Here is a 10421-nt window from a genome sequence, read left to right on the forward strand (position 1 = left end):
AAGGGTGGAGGGTGTGGGGGCTTTATCGCCGCCACGTCACCATGTATAGCGCCCATATGGGCTCCATCACCACACCCTCCAAGTGAAGAGGGGGCGCCATTGATGGGGCTCCATCATGGTAACACCGGTAACGCCATGGCTTGGAGTTTGGACCAATCAAATGTTTTTTTTTTAATTTTGTTTAATAGGGGCTCCATCCACCATGTAAATCAAAGGGGGGCTCCATAGGTGAGGTAGGTGAGGTGGATCCTAGGTGGACTTGATAAAGCCCCATGGGGCTTCATCCACACCTCATAGCCTAACATAAAGAAATAATACATATTTTAAATGCGTCATAATTCAAATGTTTGTTGAAATGTAACATATCTTAATAAGTTCATATCCTGTCACTTATCCCCAGTGAAACCCATAAATATATATTTGGGAACATCAGCTATTTCAAACAACAAAACAATAATATTAGATTAAAAAAAGAAAGCAACAATTACAAACTTCAAATTCAAGGTTATTATCCCTAAGAAAATATGCAAACTACAAATCTGCATGAAAGTGCTAGAATTCAACTAAAGCTACAACATGAATGTGTCTAAATATGCATTTTTAAAGTGATTACGTGATATATAACAATCAGAATTAGATATTCAAAGGGTTGTAAAAAAGCTCATGTTTGAATATGGTTTTGCAATTAGGAGTTGTAATTAGTTTGACTGTTTCTTCAACCAAATTATTTAGAGAATTAATAAATAAACTGACTTTCACTCCATGAAACATAGACCTTAACACGATACCCTTTAAGGTGCATAATTCAAAACCTATTTCTTTTACCCGACTGTTAAAATATACCTCTTTTATGTCATTTTAAAGAACACCTTATGTGCAAAATAAGTTCTTTTCATTCAATCAAACATCTTTAACAAATAAAAAAACAAACAAACAAACAAAAAAAAAAATCAAAACTAATGATCATGATCCATGGCATATCCTACAGTTATATTATAATGCTTTCACAAAATGCAAACCAACTAAACAAAAAATGACAAAAATCAAATCAACTAAATTTAGAGCACAATTGTGATTAAAGCTAAGCAAAAACTAAAGTTCTTCAATTAACCCTTAACTTCTAAGTAAACAGAGCAACTAAAGTCACAAAAACTGAACTCAGTACCGGAATCTTAGAAAAAGTCTAGCTGACGCGTGTTACCGTCGCCGGTCACCTACCCGAATGGTTACAGAAGAGGACAGGACACGCGCCGAAGGGGTTGTCGCCACATCACCGTCGTTCCTCTTTCGTACGTCACCGAAATTTGATCGTAACCCTACTTCACCTTTGACACTGTTTTTTTTTTTTTTTTTTTTTGGTAAAGGGTTTACCCTGGTGAATATTATATCAATCAACCAAATACAATACAAGTGAGGAATAGAGTATCCCTCAGTTCTCTAGCATGACACATCATACCGGGGTTTACAAGCAAAGACAAACAAATGCAAACAAATACATCCAAAATCGCTAGACAAACAAGTAACATTACGTTACAAAACACTTATCAGCCATTAGCCGCAGTCATCTTCATCCATCAAAAGACCACGAGGCAAACTCCATTCTTGTAAGACCCAATTCGCTTGACTCGTCCTCTAGAACCGCATAGAATGGAGCTTCATCAGGACGGTTGTTAATATCACCTTATAAGTTGAGCTGCACTCCATTTTTTGCTAGAAAATAATCTTTGATTCCTTTCCTGCCACACAAAATACGCCGCTGCACCAATGACTAGCTTCCCAATCACATGGCGAGCACTTTTTGAGTTCGCAAACCACATCAAATGTTCAAAAATCCTATACCATGTATTTCGAACAGTTCCCATACCAGCTCTATCTTTGACTCCATTCCAAACCTGAGAAGCATATAAGCACTCGAAAAAAAAGTGCTCATGAGAATCTGGTCCTGACGTACACAACGAACAACACAGGAGATTAAGGTTAGTATTACCCGAAGAATGCCATCTACTCAATACATCCTGCGTCTTTAGTTTCTTATTCACAAGAAGCCACATGAAAAACGAGTAATGAGGAATAGATTGAGAAAACCAAACCATGGTTGCCCACGGTATGGCAATCTTCACTCTAAAATCCTTCGTTAATTTCTACTCGTGTACCATCACAACCCCTGCTCGTCGCCACCAAGGACCACCATGAAAAGTGAAAACCTAATCCACCTTTTGAACCACCACCACCACCACAATCATTTCGATGACTGGCGAATTTCTGATCGCTGGTTGTGTAGAATCTTCCCTGATCCCTGATGATAGTGATGCCTATGTCTAGGTCTTTTCAAATTGAGGGGAAAATTCTAGGAGGCAGGAGTGGCAAAAGAAAAAAATCGAAAAGCTTGGTGGTCAATCTAAAATGGCAAAAATGCTCCTGGCGCAAACATATGTTGTTGTTTGATATATATAATAATGTGGGATTTTTTAAATAGATATAAGTCGAATGTGATTTATATTAAACATAGGAATACATATATTTTTGGATATTTATGATCACTTATCACAACAACGTATACATTGTGTATTAACACTATTTTTTCTCATCACGTACACATGTGGGATATTGTGAAAGATATTATAACATTTTTGTAAAAAACATTAACATTACAATATTTACATGTTTTCATACAGTGGCGAAGCTTGAGATTTCCGACGATAGGGTCAAAAACGTATATATCCAAAAATTTGTATAGAACCAGGGGGTCGAAAATGTACATACCCAAAAATTTCAATACGAAAACCACATATATTACACTACTGAGCGAAAAGTTCGGAGGGTCAGGTGCCTCGTGGCCACTTAATAGTTGCGCCCCTATTTTCATAACCAAATTAATTACTATGATACAATACATATAGTTTCTACTACAAAAAAGACTGGCATTCGAGACTAAAAAATCAGTCTTTGAAGCTCCCTAATCAGTACCTAATGGTTATTAGGGACTGATATGCCAGTCCCCAGTCAGTGACAGATACCTAGTCCTAAATAGTGGTTTTAGTAACTGAAAATCAGTCCCTATTGTATGACACCATCAGGTACTAATAGTCAGTCTCCGATGCATAAAAGTTCAGTCCTTAATTTGGCCCTGGTACCACATCATTTTAGTCCCTAAAACATTTCTTCAATAACTGCAAATCAGTCTCAGATACTATGATATTTCAGTCCCTCTGTGTAACGTTAGGGACTGAAAATTAGTTATCTGAACAAGTCTACATAGTCCCTATTGGTTTCATTACATCATGCTTCCGTATCAAATTAGTCTGCAATAAACTGTTTTAAAGACTGAGAATTAGTCCTAGGTACGACTCGATTTCAGTCGTTAATATGACAATTTTAGTGACTAAAAATTAATATCGGATACTATGTTAATTTAGTCTCTAATATGTACTTGTGGAGTCTAATAATCAGTCTAAGATAACATTCATGTTCAGTCTCTAATATATTTATTTAGGGGTCTGAAAATCAGTCTTCTAAATCAGTCTCTAATATGTTTTGTAATGACTATTTTTTTAGTTTATATATTAAAATACAGTTACTAAATTACAGTAATATAATTCATAAATTTGCCTTTTGCTTCCCAAAATCCTAATACATTCAAGCACTAATATCATAACAATAACCAAGCAAAATAACACCAAATAATCAGTTCTAAATTTAAAAGAGTACTAGATAAAAAAAATAATAAACATCATAACCAACTACCTAAATTGTATTATCACTAATAGCTTCATCACTCGCATCTATGGGTATTGTGCTTTCAAAGTCTGGAAACTTTGTGCCAATGAACTCAAACATTCTTTCATATTTCTCCTTATCTCGTCTGTTTCGCCTCGAGTGCAATAACCTTATTTCTCAGACTTTCGTTCTCACTTGAGTCTCGTTGAGATGATTCAGCTACCGATTTCATCCAACTATCTTTTTTCCTCAACACGGGCCCAACACCAACCTCCCATGCTGATTGTATTGTTTTCTTCCTACCACAAACACTTTTTATGGCTTCTTTCTCAAGTTGATGCTCCATAGTAGTGGTAAGTGTTGTTCCTTTAGAATTTAATTCATCTAAGGCTGCCTGCTTATGTTCAATGATGTTTTCCTAGCATAATAGAAGGTAAGAGAATAGTACTTAAAACTAGTAGCAACGTCGAATATATATTTGACAAAAAAAAATCACAATCAAAAGTTTTTAAATAGAAGATGCTTACATATTCAATACGTGAATTTTCATTTAGCCATCCTTGTTTCATGGCATTGAAATGCAGCTTGTGATAAAGTTCTAACGTGCAAGGCGGCATCTGAGTCTTGGGATTTATCTAACATTATAAAAATTATAATAATTGTTGTAAAACAACGGCCTACTAGCGACTAGTATATGAACATAATCAAAGGAACACATAGAGAAAGATAGAATAAAGAACTATTATTTATTGAGAGGTACATTATTTACAAATGCCAATATATATAGGCACTATGACATTAATACATACATAAATGTGATATGGGAGTTGGTAATGTGGATAGTCACTAATAAATAATATATTCATAACACTCCCCCTTGACTATCCACATATGATAAAAACAAGGGGTACATTATCCTTTAATATGCTTGGATATGCTGCCTCGTTAAAAACCTTGCCAGGAAAACCCAGTGGGACAAAACCTCAGCTAAGGGAAAAAGAGTGCAGTGCATATTCTCTCCCCCTGATACTTCTGGATCAGGTATGTTGCATCATTAAAAACCTTACTAAGAAAACCCATTGGGATAAAACTTAGTTAAGGGAAAAAGAGCAACTTGAATAAATCTCCCCCTCATTATAATATGTATCCTTTAAGTAAAGTGTGTCCATCCTCGAAAGTTGCTCAAAACTTTTGTAGAATGATTTGTCGTTTGATGCCTTGAAGTGCAATCCTTTATATTGAGTAATGTTGTGAAATCTTCTTATGAGACTTCTAGTGCTTCCCTTGCGAACAAATACCATAAAATCCAAGACTATTTGTGTTACATTCTTTATATCTACAAGACTAACAAAACTAGCTTTCATGGGTTAGTAAAATTTAGACACATATCATTCTTACCTTTAGGGTGTCGATATATCTGCTTTACCATTCAAACGTCTCCTCATTGGACATGTGCTATATCATGTTGATAAATTCAAATAAAAAATATATATTATCATGCATAGCTAGAAAGTTAAGTTAATGCACAATTGCACTTTAGCCATGGTACCTTTGAAATGAGAATATCTACTTTGGTAGGAGATGATAATAATCATTTCTTATAAAAAGTGTCCGAACAACCTTTAACATACTATAAGGTTGAGCTCTCTACATACTAAAATGTCCTACCAACATCTTCTAGATGTAGTTTGATAGATGAATAAAAGTATGATTACAAATATATTTGAACTACAAGTCGAGTAATAATTAGACTGTGCTAGGGTCATTAAAAAAATTCCCATTCTAAAAGCTTGCCAGTTTCTCTTGATGATGCTCAGACATCATCACTGTAAATTGCGATTATAGTGAACTTATAAGAAAGAACATTTGATAAAGATGGATAATATTATCAAACTTATATTGCTCTTTATCAGAATATATTATGAGTTGTACAACACTCAACTTGACTATTTTAGTTCATACCATCTTTAACTTTATAAAGATACATTCTTGAGGACTTGAAATCAATGTTTCAGGCATTGGCAATCATATACATACTTCTTTCAACTTTGAAAGACAGTGTATGTGCATTCACTCTTTAGGAGTTCTATTATATATTCCTCCTCATTTATTTCTATATCATATGCAAGGATGTCTTGAATATTTAATCCATATTGTACCATGCTTATACATTCTACATTAAGATGCCATAATAACCAGGCACAAGATTCCTATGTATAGTTATTGGTGCACAAGAATTACATCATTAAGATGTTTGAACTAACCTTATAAGCACTTAAATGCTTTACGATACTCATAAGGAGTTCCAATTATATTCAACGTATTCAAATATGAAATTGTATACAACGATCATATCGTTCTCGAGAACTCATTTTACATGATTTTTGATAATTCAATTCCTTGAGGGACTTTCATGTAAACTTTTAGTATCAAGTGATACATAACATTCATAAGACGCATATCAATTCTCTCTTTATATTACCAGACTAATAAAATACTGGAAAGTCATTACATCCACCACTAGAGAATGTGTCTCATTATAATCAATCATGGGTATTTGAGAAAATCCTTGTGCACCATATTTGCCTTATCTCGTTTAATTTGATTTTCACATGATTCGCATAAAAGCCCCATTAATATCCAACATACTTTACAAATTCAGTTGTATGGGCTGTTGGTCCGAAAACTTTCCATTTCATTAGAGAATTTAAATCTACCATACTTTGCGTCTTTCCATTTTGGCCAATCATTTATGTATTTTCATTCATAGGCAGATCTTAAATCTTGATCCTCGTCATTACATCATTTCAAGCGCTATATTATATACAAAAGTATAACGACGTCGATTTTGTTTCGATTCCATACATATTTTAGACATGATACAACTTATCGAGATCTCTTTATTTTCAGGTACCTGAGGTTCTTCTTGAACCATCATGTCTATTGTCCCTTCAGGGGATCTTATTACTGTAACCTCGACTTGACCATCTTAATTACTTGCTCCAATTTTCGAGGAATTTTATTGTTGGAATCAGCTAGTCTACCACGCTATAGGCGTGCAATAGACTCATTACAAAAATATGTGGTTGTCCTCTTGGGACACAATGATAACTAAAGCATAAGCAGTTGATTATATGACTTACTTAGTCACTCGATTTAGGTCAGTGAACTTGTCTGGTAATTTGTTCTTTAATATTGGTAAATGAATTATCCTTTGAACTTCTAGTTCATAGTTTATAGTCTGAGGATCAATATGACATGATAATTCATTTCACTTTTCACTTTCCAACTGTTTGTTATCTCCCCATAATGTTGGGAACATTCATTCACTAAAGTGAAAAACAGTGAGCCATAAACAAATTTCTCACTAATGACTTTAAGTATTCAATCATAAACGATTATTTATACCCAACATATTCTTAAACTTTTTAGAAGTCCCATCTTTGTGCGGTGTGGTGGATGAGTTTCAATATATGTCGCACAACCAAAATCTTTGATGAGTCATCTTTGGTTCCTGACCAAAAACCAATTGTATGGGGAGAACTATAACTTATTGGCTTGATGTGAATTGATGATACTATATATAAAATTATATGTACCTAAATGAACTTTTGCTCCTCTCATGATCATTGGCTTTGTAACCAATAGTAGACATTTAGTGATCATCTCAACAATAACACTTATTCCAATGATCGCCAATAACTTAAGAATCAAATTTGCTATTATCAAATAAATATACTAATCTGGATTAATATGCTTGCTATCACATTAGCTAAGCCACAGTCACACAAGCTTCAGGTTGTGGATTTGATAACCATTTAGACGATGCATCGATTTAAAAAAAAAAAACTAAATGGTATCATGTTGGGATATGCATATCCTTTAATCGCTTCCAGAATGTTTAGGTATACACACCCTCGTTTATTTTGCAAATATATAATTTCCCTTGAGAGCAAATATCACATGCTAATTATTATCTTGAAGAATCTTCAGTTCTTCATTATGTTTCACATCATCATTGACTCGGTGTGGTCTAACCGGTCATGCCAACTAATTAAATAATTATGATCCATAAACTTCTGGTTTATGATCGTACGTGTATTACTTGCTCATATGTAATACAAAACGTATGATATGAGAGAATATATTATAACTTCAAAGTAAAAACCATCACATTATGCAATCACTCCCTAGTTTTCCACTTTTGGTGGTCCATCTCATTATTAAAATGACCATCATTACAATTCTTATGTCTCAATTAGGTCCATCATGACATTTACAATGATTAATATATAATCACATTCACTTTTGGAAATGGAGTAGAACCAAAACAAGCTTCATAGCTTTTCATTATTTACTCGGTCACATGAGTATAAAATCATTTCTTTTTTCATAACTCGTATAATGATATTGCTACTTTAAGAGCAAATGTCTCAAGTGTGACAAATGAAAAGAATTTAATTGATTTTTCCTTGTAAATAATGTTTTCTTTGCTTACCATCAAATAAGAAGTAGTTGAGTCGTATAAGATTTATCAATCTTATATCTTACGACCTTTATAACGATCATTGTATAGTCATCACATTATTAACATGGTTGATCTCATTACATGAGCGTCATAACAATTTCCCCAATTACCATGATTACGAACTTTACACCAATTATTATATCATCACATTCTATTCAAGGAATAGATTATACCCATACAACATTCATGGTGGCATCATTACAATTTTCTTAGTTATGTATATGATCATAACCTTTGAATTGATCATTATATCATCACATTCATATCAGGGAATGGATTAGAACCACATAACGTCCATACTTGTTGTTTCAAACTTTATATATATTCTTTAACGATCAATGATATTTGACGATGGAAATTGTTTTGCTCAGTGGATTATGATATATATTTTTCTCATCACATGATATAAATCGAGATGTAGTTATATAACCGAGATTTTCCCCAGCTTAAAATCTTACAAGCTTCGATAAACTCATAATAAGCTTTGAGAAGTTAGACACTCCAGGTGTCTTTTTATATAAACCTTGACCACAATTCAATTGTTTTATTGCTTGTGAGCATATACCACAACTATGATCACTTTGATGTTCCCTTCCAAGCATATAACATATGGAACACACTCTATACATAAAAATAGATTATACGATGCATGACTATATAACATGTCATCTAATAAAATGAGTTATGACTTCTAAATATATATATATATATATATATATATATATATATATATATATATATATATATATATATATAGGATAATGCTAGATAAAAAACCCTAAAATTCTTAGAAAACTCTGGAAACCCAAATGGGAAGCCATTTTTACCCAACCTCCCGACATTTTTTTTTTTGAAAAAAATTACACATGTAATATACATGTTTTAGAGTGTTTTGGGCCAAAAAAAACAAAAAAGCGCCGAAGGGATTTTTTTAAAAAAAATAAACAAATTTCAGCTCCTAACACGTGTTAAGCAAAAAAGACATAATTTCGCTGAAAATTGCTGAAACTTGTTTTTTTTTTTTTTTAAATATCCTTTCGGCGCTTTTTCGATTTTTTTGGCCCAAAAGTCTTAAAAACATGTATATTACATGTGTTATTTTTTTCAAAAAAAAAAAAAAATGTCGGGAGCTTGGGTTTTCTCGGGTTTTTTATATATATAGGGTTTTCTATCTAGCCCTACCCTATATATATATATATATATATATATATATATATATATATATATATATATATATATATATATATATATAATTTATGTATTAGTTTATTATGATATGACCAATCACAAATATATATTACATAAAAATATGTGTCTTAAAACATAAGCAAATATACATGAACTTGGTACAACTATTGTATTGATAAAGACCTTAGTAAGAAACCATCTTAATATTAAATAAACACTACCAAAATATAAGAGCACATAAAACCAATTAAATACTACCTTAGATTTACCAATTACAAAAGGTTATTCATACCTTAATATTTGATCAAATCGGTTAAACATCTTAATAGTTTTGGTAATAACATGTTGTAAATAATTAACTTTGATGACACCAATATATATGAAAATACAAAGTTGGAGATACAAAAGTTCAGATGTAACAACATAGCCATGAGGAATAAATTTAAATACACATGTTAAGCACCGAAATTCTTTTTTTTTTTTTTTTTGAATAAACATAATCGTATTGTGTTGCATGTGAGTGTCACGGTGAATTAACCAACCGTTTAGTTGGCTGATTCTACACTCTCACATGACAACCCAATGTTAGTAGCAATGGAGTCTTGCAATCATGGCCCATTTTTCTTGATTTACATTGAACATAATATATTCATAGGGAATTAGAATTCCATGCAGATTTTAATACATGATCTATGACTTTACATAAAAAGTCCTTCCAATAGATTCATTGATTGCTATCTTTTATTTAAAAATCAATAATGATTTTCAGCAATATCAAATTCCAATAAATTCAATATAATGAATTGTGAATGCAACAATGAAACTGAATGTTAAACTATTTGATTTTTTTTCTCAATAATCCAAGGTGCAATCCAGATTATATGATGATATTGGGATTTCTGACCAACTACTGTTTATCCGAGAGTAATTTTCGTTGAATGTTGCTTTTAAAACCAATTGTAATTATAAAATCTTTCGTCTTAACTTA

The sequence above is a fragment of the Helianthus annuus genome, chromosome 5, assembly GCF_002127325.2.
Source record: "Helianthus annuus cultivar XRQ/B chromosome 5, HanXRQr2.0-SUNRISE, whole genome shotgun sequence".
Classification (NCBI taxonomy): Eukaryota; Viridiplantae; Streptophyta; class Magnoliopsida; order Asterales; family Asteraceae; genus Helianthus; species Helianthus annuus.